This window comes from Hylobates moloch, unplaced genomic scaffold, assembly GCF_009828535.3.
Source record: "Hylobates moloch isolate HMO894 unplaced genomic scaffold, HMol_V3 SCAFFOLD_10, whole genome shotgun sequence".
NCBI classification, from domain to species: domain Eukaryota; kingdom Metazoa; phylum Chordata; class Mammalia; order Primates; family Hylobatidae; genus Hylobates; species Hylobates moloch.
In genome coordinates, this window is record NW_026652285.1 from 52,684,821 (window position 1) to 52,703,607 (window position 18,787).

The following is an 18,787-nucleotide window of genomic DNA, read 5'->3' on the forward strand; positions in this document are numbered from 1 at the left end:
AGCAATGTTAGGCTATTGTGTGGACAGCTAAAATAATCCTAATATTGCCAATGTTTCACAACCTAGAACCATCTGCTGTGTTGCTTTTTTTGCAGTTGTAGCTGCATCTTCCTGGTCCTTCTATAGGCTAAGAGCACATCAGTAACTACATATAGTTAACAGATTTTTCATATGTGTATCTTGGGCAAGCGTTAGTGATAATAAGAGCAGTTAAAATTTATCGAGTGCCCACTGGATACCAGGTAAAGCACTAAATGCTTCAGAGGTATTAATTTGTTTAATTTGTAATCTTTTGAGGAAGGGATCTGATTATCATTATTGCGTATGAGGAAACTAAGGTAAAGAGAAGCTGAGAAATTTGCCCAGGGTTATATAGCTGATAGGTTACAGAGTAGAGGTGTCAAGGCCAGGCATTCTGGCTTGAGAGCCTACATTCTGGTTCTGAACCACTGGCAATAAATATCTCATAAGTGACTGTGGTAAACTTCTTTGTTTATCCGTGTATGTGTGCGTGTGTGTGTGTGTGTGTGTGTGTGTGTGTTTTGAGACAGAGTCTTGCCCTGTTGCCAGGCTGGAGTGCGGTGGTGCGATCTCAGCTCACTGTAACCTCCGCCTCCTGGGTTCAAGCGATTCTCCTGCCTCAGCCTCTTGAGTAGCTGGTATTACAGGCCCACACCACCACGCCCAGCTAACTTTTTTGTATTTTTAGTAGAGATGGGGTTTCACCATGTTGGCCAGGATAGTCTTGATCTCTTGACCTCGTGATCCCGCCCACCTCGGCCTCCCAAAGTGCTGGGATTACAGGTGTGAGCCACCGCGCCTAGCCTATCCTTGTTTTCTAAATGAAAAAAACAAATCGTTTGCTTCTGTGTTCTGTACACAGTGAGCTTAAATGTTAAAAATAATAGCTGGTATCATTTGGGTATTTTGTTTTATTTTTGTTTTGCAAATTAACACACTAGATAGTGGACTCATTCATTGGTTCATCTTTTATCACAGATTCTACTGTTTGTCCCTGGCTGGATAACCACAGGCCTCTAGATATTTTTGTACCTCTGACTGTGAGATTTCTAAAACAGGCATGGCACCTTCTTTTGTAACCACGTGTCACACGGGAATGTTCAGGGAACTGTAAACTTCTGAGTGCCTGCCTGGGGTGGAGGAAAGATGGAGGTTCTTGGCTGGGTTTGAAAGGTTCTATATAGTTCTGGAATTTATATGCATAATTGTGTACCTTTTTTGGGGGGCAGAATCCGTAGCCCTTACTGATTCAATGAGGAAACTGGAACCCAAACAAAAGAGTTAGGGAGGTACTGTGCTAGAGCAGTGGTTGCAAACTGGAGCAGTTCCTTTCCTCAGAGGATGTCTGGCAATGTGATGATATTTGCGGTTGTCACAACTTGGAGGTGCTACTGGCATCTAGTGGGTAGAGTCTGGGATGCTACTGAACATCTGCATGTACAGGACAGCCCTCTACAACAAAGACTTAGCTGGCTTAGAATCTCAGTAGTGCCAACACTCAGAAACTCTGCTCCAGAGAGAAGAAAATATTATTAAATTCTGTTGCCTTTTTATGGCCTGGAGAGTTATAGGTTTGGGGCATAATGACCTCTTTGAGTAGAGAAAGGCCAAGTATGAGCATTGTCTGGCTTCTCTAGTTAAGTCAATTTGAGAGAATCGTTCAAACATACTTAACCTTTTCAGGTTTTTTCCTCCCTTTCCCATGATGATAAGCAGAGTTGGGGTAGGTGGTAGTTAAGTTCTGAATAGAGATATTACATGATCCTTTGTAATCTTCCTTTTCCTACAGAAGGGACCATGATAAACCACCTCGGTGGGATGGAGTTTTCACACTTAAGTTCAGCTTCTCATTGGAAATCTACTTGATTTCCACTGAAAACATCCAGATCTTTGTGGTGCTACTACTGTGCAAGGCAGAAGACATTTTCAGTGGAGGTATTGGATTGGCAGAAATTTCTTTATGTGAGGCCCATTAGTCCTGTCTCCCCATTGAAGTCACTAGAATTAGTCTTACTCCTTGTCTAGGTTTTTCAGAAGTGTTGCCCTTTATTAGCCTTCCTTTGTCCATGCTGGGCATTCTCAGTCATTTCAACCATTCTCCTGGGACACCAGTCTGGTTGGTACCAAGACGTGTATGATAGACCGGGCCGCCTGAGAATTCAACATAACGTTTCTGGCCTGATTCTACCCAACTGAGGGATTAGGGAAGATCTTACTGCAAAATAGCCCTTCTGCTCTTTCTCTTTAGGGCAAAATACATTATATTTGTCTTTGTCATGTCCTGATCACACTGTAATACACAAAATAGAACCTTGAGTTTTTTAAGTAACCTGAGTCCACAACATGGATTCGTTTTTGTTTTTGAATGTGTGGGCGCATCAGTGATCCTGTTTTACTTGGACTTCTTTTCCCCCAACAAATTCCACTATGCTGCGCTATGAATGTGGGTGACTGTTTTAAAGGCTTTTGATTTTGGGGGGGACAGAGAACTGTTTGGGAATGTGGTTTTACCTCTAAGTATGTCTACCTTGGTTAACCCCCCAAAAATATAGTCAACCTAAAGTGGCTAGTAAAAAAACAATAGCAGTTCTGTAGCTGCTTGTTTGTTTGAACATTTTTTGGGTGAGCCTAGGGGAAGACAAAAACTCATGTTTGGGCTTCTTAATGGAGAAATTGTGTCCCCAAAATTCCAATGTGTGCTTCTTAAGCTTCCACTCTTCTCTAGGTTCTGGGAATGGGGAGGTAAACTTTGGCACCCCTACTTGCTTGTAAGTTTTCTCTTTACATTTCAGAGGTGTCAGATTTAGGAGAGGCTGCTTGTAAGTTTTCTCCTTATATTTCAGAGGTGTCAGATTTAGGAGAGGCTGCGGCAGGCAAAGTACATTATCCTTTTGTAATATGGGAGCTCATTTTCAAAGGCTCCATATGGCTAGCCTAGGAGGCTCATAGTAAAGACCTGCTTTAGTTGTAAGCAGAGCTGATAGGAGGGTTTTCTTATAATCTAAGCAATAATTTTTAGGTTATTTTGCATCAGTTTAGGATGCACACTTGTGAGGTGGTATTTATGCCTTCTTCCCAGATTAGATTTACAAATCCCACTTTCTTAGATACTTGATTTTACATTTTGAATCATGCTTTTTTGCCACTTTCTTTCTGAGGCTCACCATGCAAATTAACTTTCTAAACTGAAATATTTAGCTGCTCAAATTGAAATACCTGGAACTGGATTTATCATAAAGGTTAAGAAGATTATAACCTAAATACTTAAACATGAAAAAATAACTTAATCTTCATGAGATTGTTTTATTCTTTCATTGGGAGGGTTACTTGGTTAAGAGCCAGTAGTCCTGGTCACCTCAGAGGGAATGCAAAGGCTCTTATTCTTTCATCCAGCGAATATTAATTAACCTCATACTATATGCAGGTTGCTTTGAGGGCTAGCAGGTTAGGAAAGGTAGGAGGCTTGCCTCCATGGAGCATCTAGTCTTTTTACTTCATTTGGACCACTGTAAAAAATATAAAGCAGTGCAGTGGATACACAGTTGTGACATAGGTGGAAGAGAAGGGGATCTTTCTGTCTTCTTGAGTGATTAAGGATGCTGTTACAAAGGAGGTGAGCACAGTTTAGTGAGACCTCAGAGGACTGGGAGCACTTAGGCAGGATGAAAGGAAAGGGTAGGATTCCAAGTGGAGGCCACAGGGACTGGAAACTGCTGTGCATATTCAGGCTGTGTTTAGCGTTTCTAGCTTTATTGAGTGGTAGAGGAGAGAATAATTGGGAAGATAGGTTTGGGATGCATTATAGAAGGCCTTGAATGCTGGTGGTAGTGCTTGGGCTATAAAAAGAAAGCAAAGGGAAGATTAATCAGTAGTTGGTCAAGGGACCATATCTGTTTTGCTAATTTGCTCAGCAGCTAGCATGAGGCCTGAGAACAAATGTCAGTGAATGTTGTTGAAATGATTTGAGTGGAGAGGGGCATGACTGGAGAGGGACAGGGTGGAGGAGGTGAAGTCTGAACTAGGGAAGTAGAACTGGAAAGGAGGAATCTCTATGACTTGACATTTCATTGGATGAGGAGTATGGAAATGCATAGGAGGAAAGGCCCTAAGACATTGATGTCTGCAGAGGGACAGTCATGGTACCATTCATTGATAGAAAAAGATACTTTAGAAGGGGAGAACTTGGTGTTGACAATGCTGCCAGGTGTGGTACCTAGGAAGAAGGGAGTGAAAGAAGGAAGAGGAGGAGGGAATGAATGAGTTTGTTGCTTCTTTTGCTTTCGTATCGTCACCTTACTTTCATCTCTCCTGCCAAATTTATAATCCAAGAACCTCAAGGATTCTTTCCACATCTTCTGTATACCACAGTGGACTTTGCCAGGCAGACTTTTGTGAGATGTTTTTTGGATTATTGACCTTTGTAGGTGTAGAAAGATTTTTTCTCGTCCTCCTCCTCCTCCTCCTCCTCCTCCTTCTCCTTCTCCTTCTTCTCCTTCTTCCTCTCCCTCTCCCTCTCCCTCTCCCTCTCCTTCCTCCTTCCTCCTTCCTCCTCCTCCTTCTTCCTTCTTCTTCTTCTTCTTTTTTTTTTTTTTTTTCTTTTTTTTGAGGCGGGATCTTGCTCTGATGCCCAGGCTGGAGTGCAGTGGCATGATCATGGCTCACTGCAGCCTCAGCCTCCTGGGCTCAAGTGATCCTCCCACCTCAGCCTCCTGAATAGCTGGGACTAAAGGTGCTCATCACCACACCCGGCTAATTTTTGTATTTTTTGGTACAGACTGTGTTTCACCATGTTGCCCAGGCTAATCTCAAACTTCTGAGCTCAAGCCACACGCCCACCTCATCCTCCCAAAGTGCTGGGATCACAGGGGTGAGCCACTGTGCCCAGCCAGAGATAGAGAGTTTCTATCATTTTGCTCGGTTACTGCCATTACCTTTATATAGACATAGTGGAATTTGTAAATTCAATTGATTTTTAACTTTTTCGTCTGTAAAGGATTTTTAATATTAGAAGTAGGTACAGAATCCTCAAAATTATTCGTCTATCGTTGAAACTCTTTGTTGCAGTCATTGTTTTCTTCCTTCTATTTTTTATTTTTTGTGTGACTTGGCCAACAACTCTGGATATCAGTGATTGTGTATCCTTTTTAAGTTGAGAAATTTCATGTAGACATAAGGCTGAGTCAATAATTGTCTTGGGCAACTACTGTGTTTCAAAAGAAATAATTATTCCCATTGTTCATTACGTCCCTGATGAGCTAAACACTGAAATTACAATAGATGCTTCAGTCAATGTGAATTATTTGCGTGTGGTTAATTTTCTTCTTTTTTTCTCCCTAATGTGAGGCATATTCTGTATTTTCAACCTTTACCCCTTTTAGAAACTTGTCTTAAGCTGCCTTGGTTGAATGAGAACAGCAGTGATAGTAAGGAAAGTTAAGATGAAATTAAAAAGGCCGTAGAGTACATTTTTGGTAAACCAAAATATTGCGTGGTGGCATAAAGCCACAGATCCATTCCAAAAAAAAAATGAAAACCGAAATGTGGTTTTGCTGTCTGTCATGCAGTCTGTTTCAACTGTCAGAAACATACGTTACTTTATGGGATGTTTTTTTCAAGTCTGACCGCAGCTTTTAATTTCCTTAATTCCACCCACACCTCCTACCACACACCCATATATCTAGTACTAATTTATAGGCAATTTGAATCTAATGACATAATCATCAGCAAGCAAAAGGGTCAGCACTTGTGGCAAAAGTTTCTTTCTTGGTGTGCTAATTATCAGTTCTACACTCTTGGAAACTAAACAGTCAGAACACAGTGATTGTCCTTGTTCTTGGACTTTTCAGTCTAAGTTAGATTGAGGCCTTTAAAAGATGGTTTTGAAGTGCTTTGTATTTTTGCTAAAAACATAATATTAAAGAAAATTAAACAATATTCAATGAATTTTAGAAAGCAAAAAAAAGAAACTCACTCATGTTCCTACAGCTGTGCCTTAACTGCTGACCAGGCAGAGGCATCCCTGTGTCTCCATCATATATGCTGTGTCTGATGGAGATCATGTCACCCTCATGAAAAAAATACTAGTCAAGGTTCAAAGGGTGATACATAAAATACATACCACAAAAAATTAATGATAAAATGAAACCTCAGATCTTTAAAATTATTATTGACTTATTGGTAACTTTACAGATTCTTCAACTCCTTATAGGCAATGTGATCCTAAGTATTTTTAAAAATCTAGTCCTAATTCAGCCAGTAACTTCCTGTGACATTGGTAAATTATTTAACTTTTCTGAGTCTCAGTTCCTCATCCATAAAACAAAGGTCTAGGACTGGATTTTTGCTTTTTATAACATGTTGGTTCCGAGGCCCCTGATCTGGGCCTTAGGCGTCAGTATTTTTCTAAAAGCTACAGAGGTGATTTTGATGTACAGGAAGGTTGAGGACCAGCGAACTAGAGCAGTGCTGCTCAAACTTCAGTGTGCATACAAATCACTGAAATCAGATTCTGTTTCTGTAGGTCTGGGTTGGTGCATGATACTCTCCATTTCTAACAAAAAGATCAGGTGATACTGATACTGCTGGTCCACTGCCACATTTTGAGTAGCAAGGAGCCAAAACATCTCCAGAATGTCTTCCATTTCTACATTACATCTCCATGGTATAGTTTATATAGTTCATGGGAGTCTGTGTGCTGCCTGAGTGAGATCTCACATTTAGTATGTTTAAGATTGATGATATCTGCAGAACCTCTCTTTGCTTAAGCTCCATCCAGACTCATGCATCTTTGTTTTTGTTTTTGTATTTTTTTTGTATTTTTTTTGGGAGATCCATGCATCTTTGAAACAATTCCTCATATTGAAGTCATTTTAATAGTACCTTGCTTTAGACAGCCTGATGGCTCTAGCTGGTGGCTGGTGGGCTGTTATATTTGCTGTAGAGAAGAGGGTTTTCATTTCTTTCTTCTTCGTTCACTCCACTCCAACAGATACTTAAACGCTTTTGTATTGTTGCCTTTCGTCTTTTCAACAGGCATCCTCCCCATATTGACCTCTTGTATTTTGGGGTAAATGGGCAAAAAGAATCCTGAAGTGTATTTTGTTTTAATTTTTTTTCTCATGGATGTACATTCTCTGCAGAAAATTTATTAAGCATAAGTTTAAGAGAGCAAAACTCCAACTTACTCAAAGCTCAAACATACTTAAGCTGTAACATTTTTTCACTCTATACTTTAACCCTATCACTTGGCAATTGTTTTTAGAAATAAGAAAATACTATTTATAGTTTGTGGTTCTTTATTTTTGTTTGCTGCAGCTCGGCCTCACATTGGCAGGCATCATGACCCAGTGGAAAGACCCCTGAATGGCAGTGTCTGAAGAACTGATATTCTAAGCCTTCACCCACCCTTAAGTAGTTTTTGCAACTGTAGACACTTGGGTTCTGTAAGTAAACCAGGGAAGAGATTAAGGAATGCTCCATTTCTTAGGGCTGTGTTGGAGAATTTGGTTACCTTGGAGGAACATACCTATCACCTAAAGTCTAAGGCAATAAGAAATTATAGTTTGTGATTGAGGAATGTTGCTTCGGAGCAGTGACACTCAGAGAGTGGTCCATGGACTGGTGCAGGTCTGTGAACTATTTCTTAAAGATGGGAATGAGATAATGTACTTGTTACTTGTGCAAAAATTAACTCACTGTTTTCTTCATAGAGAATGTCTTTATCTTTAAAAAACAAAACAAAAAACTCCATTGAACTAAACGTAGTTAACCATTATCTTTTTGGTGATCGGTAACAATGTGGGAACTAGCTACCTTCTGCTTTAGAATACTTAATCAGTCAAAAGTTGTATCACATTATTTTATAATTTAAGAATAGACCGAAGTAGAAGTTCATAAAGTGTAGCCTAAAAAATAAAAAAGTAAATTTAAAGGCAAGTTAGGCTAAAGGTAAGAATCAAATTCAAGGTGGTATGGACATATGTAGCATAGTTAAGTCCAAGGCAGTTAACACAGGTTCACAAGTAGTAGCTTCTTACAGAAGCTGTAAGAAGCACTGCAGTTTGTACTTTGGTTAATGCAAAACTTGTTTAAATTCTTCTGAGTGCTTCTAAATTCTCTGAGAGAATTTTTGTTTTTCATTTTTTGCCATCTACTTTTTTTTTTTTTTTTTTTTTTGAGACGGAGTCTCGCTGTCACCCAGGCTGGAGTGCAGTGGCGCAATCTCAGCTCACTGCAAGCTCTACCTCCCAGGTTCACGCCATTTTCCTGCCTCAGCCTCTCGAGTAGCTGGGACTACAGGCGCCCACCACCACACCTGGCTAATTTTTTGTATTTTTAGTAGAGATGGGGTTTCACCGTGTTAGCCAGGATGGTCTCGATCTCCTGACCTCGTGATCCGCCCGCCTCGGCCTCCCAAAGTGCTGGGATTACAGGCGTGAGCCACCGCGCCCGGCCTTTTACTATCTACTTAATCGAAGAGAACACACCTCTGTAAGTCACAAAGAATTTTTATTCTGTAGTCTTAAATTTCAGGACTATGTTATTGTCTGAGAAGCTTTAAAATTAAGCCTGCCTCCCTTCCCCCTGCCTGATGATATTCTTTATTCTTTACTACTATATATAAAATTCACTGCATCTAGGGCAAGTATCTGTTCACCAAGAAAAGAGGAAGGGAGATCCTTTAGCAGTAGCAAAACATAAATACTGAGAATGTCTTTTCTGGGTCAAAGTGCAAGAAAAGTAGAAAAATAGCAAATTTTCTGGGGCTAGGCCTGTGAGCTCACTCCTTCCAATCAGTGAGGAGGCACTTGTCGTCTGCCACTGTGCCAGTGAGTCTGGCATCCCCATCCCACTTTAGATCTGTTCCCTAGCCGCCTCATGGTCTTTGCAGCCCTTCCCCTGTGTAGTATAAATTAGTGAGGGATGCTTTCTTAATTGAGAGGCAGAAAGAGCCCTAAGCTTGAATCGATACCTAACAATACAGGCACTCAATTTGTAGCACTATCTAATCTCAATTCTGTCTTAAAACAGAACTACTTACCTTAAGGGATTTTATTCGTAAGCCTACCCTCATAAATATTTCTGCCAACCAGATATGGGGCAGCCATTCTTCCCATTTTATGATTATAGAAATGGAGTCCAGAATCATTTTGGAGTTCGCTTATTAAAGTCATGGTTTAGCTAGTCTAGAAATTAGAGTCACACTAGGATTTGGGACTGCACAGCTGTATAGTTCGTAATATTTGGTGTTCTTTTCAGAATGTTTTGTCACTTGATTCCGAATTCTTCCCATGCCTTTCCATAATTGTCCCCTAAACAAATCTTGACACAAGCCTGTGATTTCCCTATTTTAATGAACGGTAGGAAGCACCATATCATCCAGGTTTTACGCACTGGAATCATTGATTCCGTACTCCCCTGGTTGTTTAATCTAGTGAAGCCACATAGTCTGCTAGTTCTCCATGTGCAGCCTGCCTCCTTTCCTTGCTCTCACCATGGTCACCATCACTGACCATCAGACCTTGTTGTCATACTAGAGGCTGTGGTGGTCTCCAGGCTTTTTGTCTACAGCTTTGCCTTCTCTATTCCCTTATCTGGGCTTGCTGGACCTCCCGGTCTACTTCTATATCTATCTTTTGGTGTTGGGTTATTTTTTAGGGGCCCTTCTCTGAGCCTGGAAAATCCTACCAGTATTTCCAGTATGGCTCTGTCCTCTTCTCTGCCTACTTTGCCTTTTTATTTAGGTAATTTTATTCACTCTGAGTAGATGAATCTCAGGGTTTTTTTTCTACTAGCCCAGACCCTTCCTCTGAGACCATCGTGTGTCCTCATTTGCCTTGAATGTCTCATAGATGCTTAAACTCAACAGGTCCCAAAATGACATAGTCCCCCACAAGCCTGCTTAGTGATTCCTATCTGAGGAAATGCCACCATCATCCACCCAATTTCTCAAGCCAGAAACCCATAGAGGCAGCTGATTATTGTCCTTCCCTCTCATTCATTAACCACACTCAGTCAAACATGAGGTCTTCTGTTATCAACTCCCAGTTACTCTTGCATTTGTTTACTTTTCTCCAGCTATATGATCATGGTAAATTAACCACTTTATGATTCTTTGGCTTTATCTGTAAAATGGGGACGAGAGTAATCCTCTTAAAATTGTTCTGAACATTAAGTGTGAAATATCTGGCACAGAGCAAGCATTCCATAAATGTTAGGATGGTGAACACCCTTGGCCACCATATTTAAAAGGACTCACTGGTGTGGCGTGGTGGCTCACGCCTGTAATCCCAGCATTTTGGGAGGCTGAGGCAGGCAGATCATGAGGTCAGGAGATCGAGACTATCCTGGCTAACACGGTGAAACTCTGTCTCTACTGAAAAACAAAAAAACAAAAAAACTTACCCAGGCGTGGTGGCATGTGCCTATAGTCTCAGCTGCTCGGGAGGCTGAGGCAAGAGAATTGCTTGAACGCAGGAGGCGGAGGTTGCTGTGAGCTGAGATTGTGCCACTGCACTCCAGCCTGGGCGACAGAGCGAGACTCTGTCTCAAAAAAAAAACAAAAGACTCACTATGAGTAATGCAATAGCCTCCTAACTGGTATGTCCTGGATAGTGATAATCCTGGTCTACTAGGTTCTTTTGGATTTACTTCTCCACCTTCACCTTGTGCTGATATTACCCTTTCACTTTTTTCTTTGAATGTCAGTGTCCCATGCTGGTATGGCAGACTTTGTTGGGAATGGTCTTACCCTTTCTCTGCCCCCTTCTCCTTTGTGTGTCAGACTCATTTTACCCTCAGTTACTCAGGGAAATAGTCCTCTAAAAAGCATTTTAAAATACCCTGCATTCTATATTTGTTTCAATGTCTGTCTCATTTGCTAGATTATGGACTCTGTAAGTCCTATCTTGTTCCTGTACTGTTTTTTTCAGACTATAATGCAGTATATGGCAGAGTAGCAGACAATAATCGAAAGTTATGAAATTAATATGGCTCACATTACTCTCTCCCCAAAGCCAGAAGGGTTTTCTTCCCCTCCTCACTCTTAGATTTCCAGGGCTCCTCTGTGTAGTACCTAGGGCACTTAACACATGGCGTTCGTTATTGTGTTTCTTTATATTTGATCTTCCCCCCCCTTAGATTATAAACACCTCAAGAGTTCAGATCAGTTCTGCATTCAGAACTGCTGTTTCTACCAGAGCTTCTAGTTTAGAGTAGGAGCCAGTAACTGAAAACATCTTGTTGAATTTTCTAAGTCTGAGGTGCTTAGGAAATTCATTTTGTTCCTATTCTGAAATTATCTTTCATCCTCCATCTTTCCTCTTGTGGTATGTTTTGTGGTTATAAATCTCTTCTTTCCGTCCGCAACATTAAATATAATCAGTGCCAAGAGGAGGGTGGAAGACAGAAATGCACTGTGGTGTCTTGACCTGTCTGGTACTTATCATAACTTTCCTAGGAATTGACCTTGATGGGCCCTTACTGCCTTCTAAATGAAGTTCAAACCCCTTTGTGTGGCATTCAAGACCTTCCATAGTCTGACCCCAGTGAACCTCTTCTGTCCTTATTTTCCACTCTATTTTTTATTGCATGCATCCGGTGCTCTAGCTTAATGGTTTTCAATCCTGCCTGCACATTAGAATCACCTGGGGAGCTTTAAAAACTGAAGCCAGGGTCCTGTCTTTGGAGATTGTGAGTTAATTGGTCTGGAGTGAGGCCTGGGTGTAGGTGTTTGTGAAAGGTCCACTAGTAATGCTGATGTAAGGCCAGAGCTGGAAACTACTGACGAGCTCAGTGTTTCCCACGGAATATCATCTCCTCTCCGATTTTGAGGAGAAAGGGTCCCAAAGTCAAAGAAGCTTGAGTAGTAATTGCTTTTAATGTGCTCCTTTCCAAAGATGTACAACGAACACTATCAAATGAAAGGCTCTAAGATACCCAACAGTAAAGAAAACTGTTTAACTTTCTTCATAGTGTGTGAGGTCGTCTGATCAGGGACACCGTTATGTATATAATACTTGTTAATAGCATCTGCAACATGTGGTATAGAAAATGTTGTTTCTAGCCACATCTCAACTTTTGAGTCACTTCTTTTTTTGTCCTTCCCTGATCATGTCATCCAAACCAGACCCACCTCCTGCCCCAGGGCTCTCTCTTACACCCCCAATTTTGTCTTCATAGCACTTCTCAGTATCTGAAATTCCTCTTTATATACTTGTATGTTTGCTTCTGTCTCACTCCACCTATGATGTGAGCTCCATGACAGCAGGGATTTACTTGTCTTGTTCACCCCTCTGTCTTCATTCAGCACCTACAATAGTCCAGACAAATAGTAAGCAGATATTTAATAAGTATTTGTTGAATAGGCAAAACTACATGGGCAGTAATGCATTTGTGGTTTAGGCTTTTTCTAAGGTGCATTTGTTTAAATATTTTAAATTGCCTACAGAATTTAATTTAAAAGCAACCTGAAGTACATTTTAAAAGTAACTAGGAATATAGGAACACAATAGTTTCCTTTACCTTTAATTTTCTCAACCTGCCTAGTCAAGTATTAAAAAAGAAGAAAACAAACAAAAGTAGATGTGAGCCTGATTATAGGAAAAATACTATTATTTTTCTGGTTATAGAGAGTTTTCAGTCTGTGGTCAGGGACTTCTTTTTTTTCTAATTTCTCAGCCTGTCTCAGGTGGCTTACCCCAGCCATTGAAAGAGCTTGAGTGAGGAATCAGTGAATGGTAGTGGACTTTGTGTGCAGTACACCACCCCACCAACGAAAACACACAAAAACAGGCAAGGAATTAATTTCAGTAAAAACTTCCTAATAATTAAAACCCTCCTACAGTGTGAGAGTTTTCAGACATGTTTGTCAGGGACAGTGGGGAGGCAGTTTGTGTGTCAGAATCCGTATGTGGAATCCCAAGTTCGGTTGCCTGCTGCTCAACACGTGATGCTGCAGCAACTCTTGGACCTTGTTCAGAAGGGATTTGAATAGCCTATTCTCTCTAGGGGTTCTCATGCTGCAGCTGTGCCCATGGCTCCCCAAGCCTGGCTCTAACTGTGTTGTTTTGAGCAGGGTTAATAAGTACGAACTCGTCTACACATTGTAGTGTGTATAATTCCTGAGCTCCACCACCACACCTTGAATTATCAGGAACTGACCTTTTACTTCCTGTGAACCTAGTGATGCTGTCGCATGAGTAGGCCCTTTCCTTGGGCTATTAAAATCATCAAGTTGGTTCACTCGAGATAACATTGTAGAGATTTCTCATGAACGCTGTATACAGGGTGCTCTCCTAGGGTGCTGTCTAACAAATCCATCAGTCCAGTGGGTCAGGTGATCAGCAATCTGGTATAAATAATCTCAAGAAGGAGATTGAGCTGCATTTCCTTTATTATACTTTAAAATAATCTTTAAAACACATATTTTGCCAAGGTTTCAGATAGGAAGCTTTAATCATTTATTCACCCATCAGGAATTGTCCAGAATGAATTTGCATTTCCTTTTGTTGCACGCTATGATAATTTATTATTCTTTTGAATAGCATGGTATCCTAAATGCCAGAAAAGATGTGTGATGGGAAGCTAAATAAACCATATCAGAATTTAAGCAAGTTTTCTGGATAGATATTCCTTTATGGTTGATCTATTAATGTGCTTTAGCTACAGGCATACCTTGTTTTACTTGGCCTCACTTTATTGTGCTTCACAGAGACTGTTTTTCACAAATTGAAGGCTGTAGCAACCCTGAATGGAGTTGTTCTTCCAGTAGCCTGTGCTCACTTCATGTCTCTGTGTCACATTTTGGTAATTCTCACAGTATTTCAAACTTTCTCATTATTACTTTATCTGTTACGTGATTTGTGGTTAGTGATCTTTGATGTTACTATTGTAATAGTTTTAGAGTGCCGTGAACTGTGCCCCCATCAGACAGCAAACTTAATTAATGTGTGTATTCTGACTGCTTCATGCTATTCCCCCTTCTTTCCCTCTCCTCAGGCTTCCCCATTCTCTGAGACAACAGTATTGAAATTAGGCCAATTAATAACCCTAACGGGAGGGCCTCTAAGTGTTCAAATGAGAGGAAGAGTCTCACATCTCTCACTTTAAATCAAAATCTAGAAATGATTAACCTTAGAGTGGAAGGCATGTCGAAAGCCAATGAGCCAAAAGCTAGGTGTGTTGTACCCAACAGCCAAGTTATAAATGCAAATAAAAAGAAGTTAAAGGAAATTAAAAGTGCTACTCCAGTGGTAAGAAAATGAAACAGCCTTATTGCTGACATAGGGATAGTTTTAGTGGTCTGGATAGAAGCTCAAATCAGCCATAACATTCCCCTAAGCCAAAGCCTAATCCAGAGCAAAACCCCTCACTCTCTTCAATTCTATGAAGGCTGAGAGAGATGAGAAAGCTGCAGAAGAAAGGTTTGAAGCTAGCAGAGGTTGGTTCATTAGGTTTAATGAAAGAAACCATTTCCATAATGTGAAAGTGCAAAGTGAAGCAGCAAGTACTGATGTGGAATCTGCAGCAAGTTATCTAGAAGATCTAGCTAAGATCATTGATGAAGGTGGCTACACCAAACAACAGATTTGCAGTGTGGATAAGACCTTCTATTGGAAGAAGATGCCATCTAGGACTTTCATAGCTAGAGAAGAGATGTCAGTGACTGGCTTCAAATCTTCAAAGGACAGACAGACTCCCTTGTTATGTGACTAATGCAGCTGGTGACTTTAACTTGAAGCCAATGCTCATTTATCATTCCAAAAATCCTAGGGCCTTTAAGAATTATGCTAAATCTACCCTGCCTGTGTTCTATAAATAGAACTACAAAGCCTAGGTGACAGCACAGCTGTTTATAGCATGGTTTACTGAATATTTTAATCCCATTGTTGAGACCTACTGTTCAGAAAAAAAGATTTCTTTCAAAATATTACTGCCTATTAATGGTGTACCTAGTCACCCAAGAGCTCTGATGGAGATGTACAAGGAGATGATGTTTTCCTGCCTGCTGATACAGCATCCATTCTGTAGCTCATGGATCAAGGAGTAATTTCAACTTTTAAGATTTACTATTTAAGAAATACATTTTGTAAGGCTGTAGCTGCCATACATAATGATTCTTCTGGTGAATCTGAGCAAGGTATATTGAAAACCTTCTGGAAAGGATTAGCCATTCTAGATGCCATTAGGAACATTTGTGGTTTATGGGAGGAGGTCAAAATGCCAACATGAATAAGAATTTGGAAGAAGTTGATTCTAACCCTCATGGATGCCTTTGGAGGGGTTCAAGACCCTGAGGATGGTCTTTGGGGGTGGACCTTGAAGATGTGACTGAATTGCTGCAATCTCATGATAAAACTTGAATGGATGAGGAGTTGCTGCTTATGGATGAGCCAAGAAAGTAGTTTCTTGAGATGGAATATAGTTCTGGTGAAGATGCTGTGAACACTGTTGAAATGACCACAAAGAATTTGAATATTACATCAACTTAGTTGATAAAGCAGTGGCAGAGTTTGAGAGGATTGACTCCTCTGAAATTTCAAAGAAATTCTGTGAGTAAAATGCTGTCAAACAGCATCACATACTACAGAGAAGTTCTTTGGGAAGGAAGAGACACCCAGTGCTAACAAGCTTAATTATTGTCTGTTTTTGAGAAAATGTCATAGCCCTCCAACTTTCAGCAAGCACCACCCTGATTAGCCATCAGTATTGAGCCAAAACCCTCTGTCAGCAAAAAGATCATGGCTCACTGAAAGCTCAGATGATGGTTAGCATTTTCTAGCAATAAAGTATTTTTAAATTACAGTGTATTATATATATATATTTTTAAGACATAATACTACTTCACACTTAAACTATAGTACAAGCATAACTTTTATGTTTGTACTATACTGTAGTACACACATGCACTGGGAAACCAAAAAATTTGTGTGACTCGCTTTATTGTAACATTCACTTTATTGCTGTGGTCTGGAACTGAACCCACAGTATCTCTTGTGTATGCCTGTATTCCCAGACAATTTTAGCATGCCTGCAAAATAATTGATGAGATTCTAACCACCTAAACTGTAGTTTCTTCTATTTATTCAACAAAAGCATATTGAGTGTCTTTGACATACCGGCCACTGGGGCTATAAGACAAAGCTATCTGCCGTGGAGCCTACATTCTCTAGAACCTTACTACTAGGGGTCTGGTCTGTGGACCAGCATTTTCAGCATCGCCTTAAAATTTGTTGGAAGTATAGACTCTGAGGCCCTTTTCCAATTTGGATTTTAACATTTCCAGGTGATTAGTATGTGCATTACAGTTTGAGAAGCACTAGTCTAGTCCATGTAAACAAAAATATATGTGAGATAATTTCAGATGATTACAAATGCTGTCAGGAGAAGACAAAACTATAATGGGCCAGAGAGTGGGAGGAGGACGAGTAATTGAGGATGGTAAGTGAAGGCATCAGAGGGAGTGTCCTGTGGGCTGAGACTTAAATGATGGGTGGAGATGAGCCATGGGAAGATCTGGGGAAGGTGGTTCCAGGTAGAGGGAACAGCAAGTGCAAATGCTAGGAAGAGGGACTGTCTCCTCATTCCTTGCTATGCCCTCTGCTCTAGCCAGGCCAGGGCCCATTTATTCACTTGGTGACTGTGCCTGCACCTGGAAGTGTGGTAGAAGTGTAATGGCAGAGCAGTATCTCAGTAAACAGGAAAAGGCCAAAACTTGGGTTTTGATAAGAGCGGCTACTCATAGGGAGAAAACAATCAAAGGGATTGTAAGGATGTTTTGGTAGTGACAGCTTCAAAGAATTGAAATTTTATATAATTGGGAGGAGGGAGACGAAACCACTAGAGGCCATATGCTAGAATTGGAAGAAGAGGAAAGAAAATACTGAGAAATGCAAGATAGATGGAGATTTCCTGAAAAACAGAAAAGAAGTAAACAGACAAGGAAACTTTAGCCTCGCCTGAGAGGAAAGACCAAAAAATAGAGCATGGCTCTCTGTGTAAAAGGTGGCTTGTTTCCCTGAAGATAGGCATCCTTGATGAGAACTGAGTAAGGACGATTAGTCTGTTTTGTTTTATTCCTATATCCAAAATTCCTTTGTCTTTAGGTATTTCTCACATCATTTTGATCATACATATATGTTGGGAAAAATCAAGATGAATAATCTCCGTTTACTCTGGGCGCAAGGAGTATTTTCTTCCCTCTACTGTGGCTAAGTATGAAAAAGCTTAATTGTAAATCAGCATTCAAAGACAACTGTACATTTATTTATGTCAGTAGGAAAGAGGAAGGTGTGTGAGAGAGGAGGAGGAGGAAGAAGAGGAGGAGGGGAGGGAGAGAGAAGAGAAATAAAATGTAAAGCAGGCAGCTGGCAAGGCTTGCTCTGACACACTGGCTGAGGAAAGAGCTATTCGTAGAACTTGGATGTCTTAGTAATCAGAGTAATCAGGCTCTCTGACCGGTTCCACCTTGTTCTGTGCAGGCTGAAGGTAAGCTCTCTAGAGAAAGTAATTTTCTTTCTCTACTCCCACTGACATCCCACTTTTCCCTCCCATCCTTCCTTTCTATTTTCCCTGCCTCTCTCCTCTGGTGGAACTGAGTATAACCGTGGTAACATTGGTTACAGTGTTTTCCAGACTTGAGAACTGAAATGATTTGACCTTGTACAAGTAATTGGATGTCTGGCACAATGATCGTTATTCTCAACCTTGATAATTTATCTCTCTCGATCACTCTTAACATTGGAGCAGTATTTAAACACAATAACTAGAGCCCAGAATATGCATGTAGGCGAATAGGCACCTTTCTAGGATTTCTCTTAAAGATACACCTCTAGAGAGCTCACATGGTAGGAGGAAAAAGAGGGTACTCTTTTTTTCTTTAACCATTGTAAAAATGCTTCAGTAAAATATAGCTTTGGCTCTGGAATAGTCCCATGAAATGTGGGTATACCGTAATTCTCTTTAAGAAGGACTTTGTTCTCCTTATTCCCACATGAGCACCACAAACAGTAGCCCCATGTGTCTTGTTAGGACAAATAAATGGGACACTTGAGAATATCCAGTTAACTGAGCCGCACATTGGGTACTTTAAAGCACACTTAACATGCAGTAAAATAGCATAAATATGAGTTCAAAACACAAACCAAATTGACATTGCTTGTGGTATCATCATTAGTAGAATCATTGTTTTGGTTAAACTCCCCGGGGGAAGCAGTGGAAGGGGGGAGGTATGGGGGTTGTGAAAACAGGTTCAATATTGACACTTTCACATTGTTTAAGATGATACAAATTGACTACTCTGTTATAGACAGTATGCTTTTCTCACTGGAGTGAGTAGGATGGGCAGAGCTTTTAAAAACAGCAAGTCTTAATCAGTCCTTTAGGAAACTGGTAGATGGTCTATTCAATCGATTCTTATAATGTTATCACTTCATTTTATTGCTTTATTAAGCAGTAGTAGTTTTTTCTTTTTTCTTTTTTTTTTAAACAAAATAAGCACTTGAACTGAAATAAAGCTTAGGCATGTGGTTTACCAACTTCCTAGCAATACTGACAATACCTTTGGTCTAAATCTTTAAACTTTATTCCAGTCAGGCTTTTTTTTTTTTTTTTTTAAATACGTAAGATTAGTTTTTTTTTTTTTTTTTAATACTTTTTAAGTTCTAGGGTACGTGTGTAGAACGTGCAGGTTTGTTACATAGGTATATATGTGCCATGTGGTTTGCTGCAACCATCAACTCGTCATTTACATTAGGTATTTCTCCTA

General features: G+C 40.3%; 1 protein-coding gene across 12 annotated transcripts in view; it reads left to right on the plus strand.

The window, feature by feature from the left end:
* The window catches only part of LOC116475182 (transducin-like enhancer protein 4), a 150,113-nt gene that overhangs the window by 15,729 nt on the left and 115,597 nt on the right, over window positions 1-18,787 (plus strand). The window contains exon 1 of one of the 12 annotated variants that reach the window (XM_058445019.1): window positions 8,494-8,511. The exons of the other annotated variants lie outside the window; for them this stretch is intronic. The gene's annotated coding sequence lies outside the window, so the exon portion shown is untranslated. Of the gene's footprint in view, window positions 1-8,493; window positions 8,512-18,787 lie in introns of those variants that run through there. 12 annotated transcript variants of the gene reach the window in all.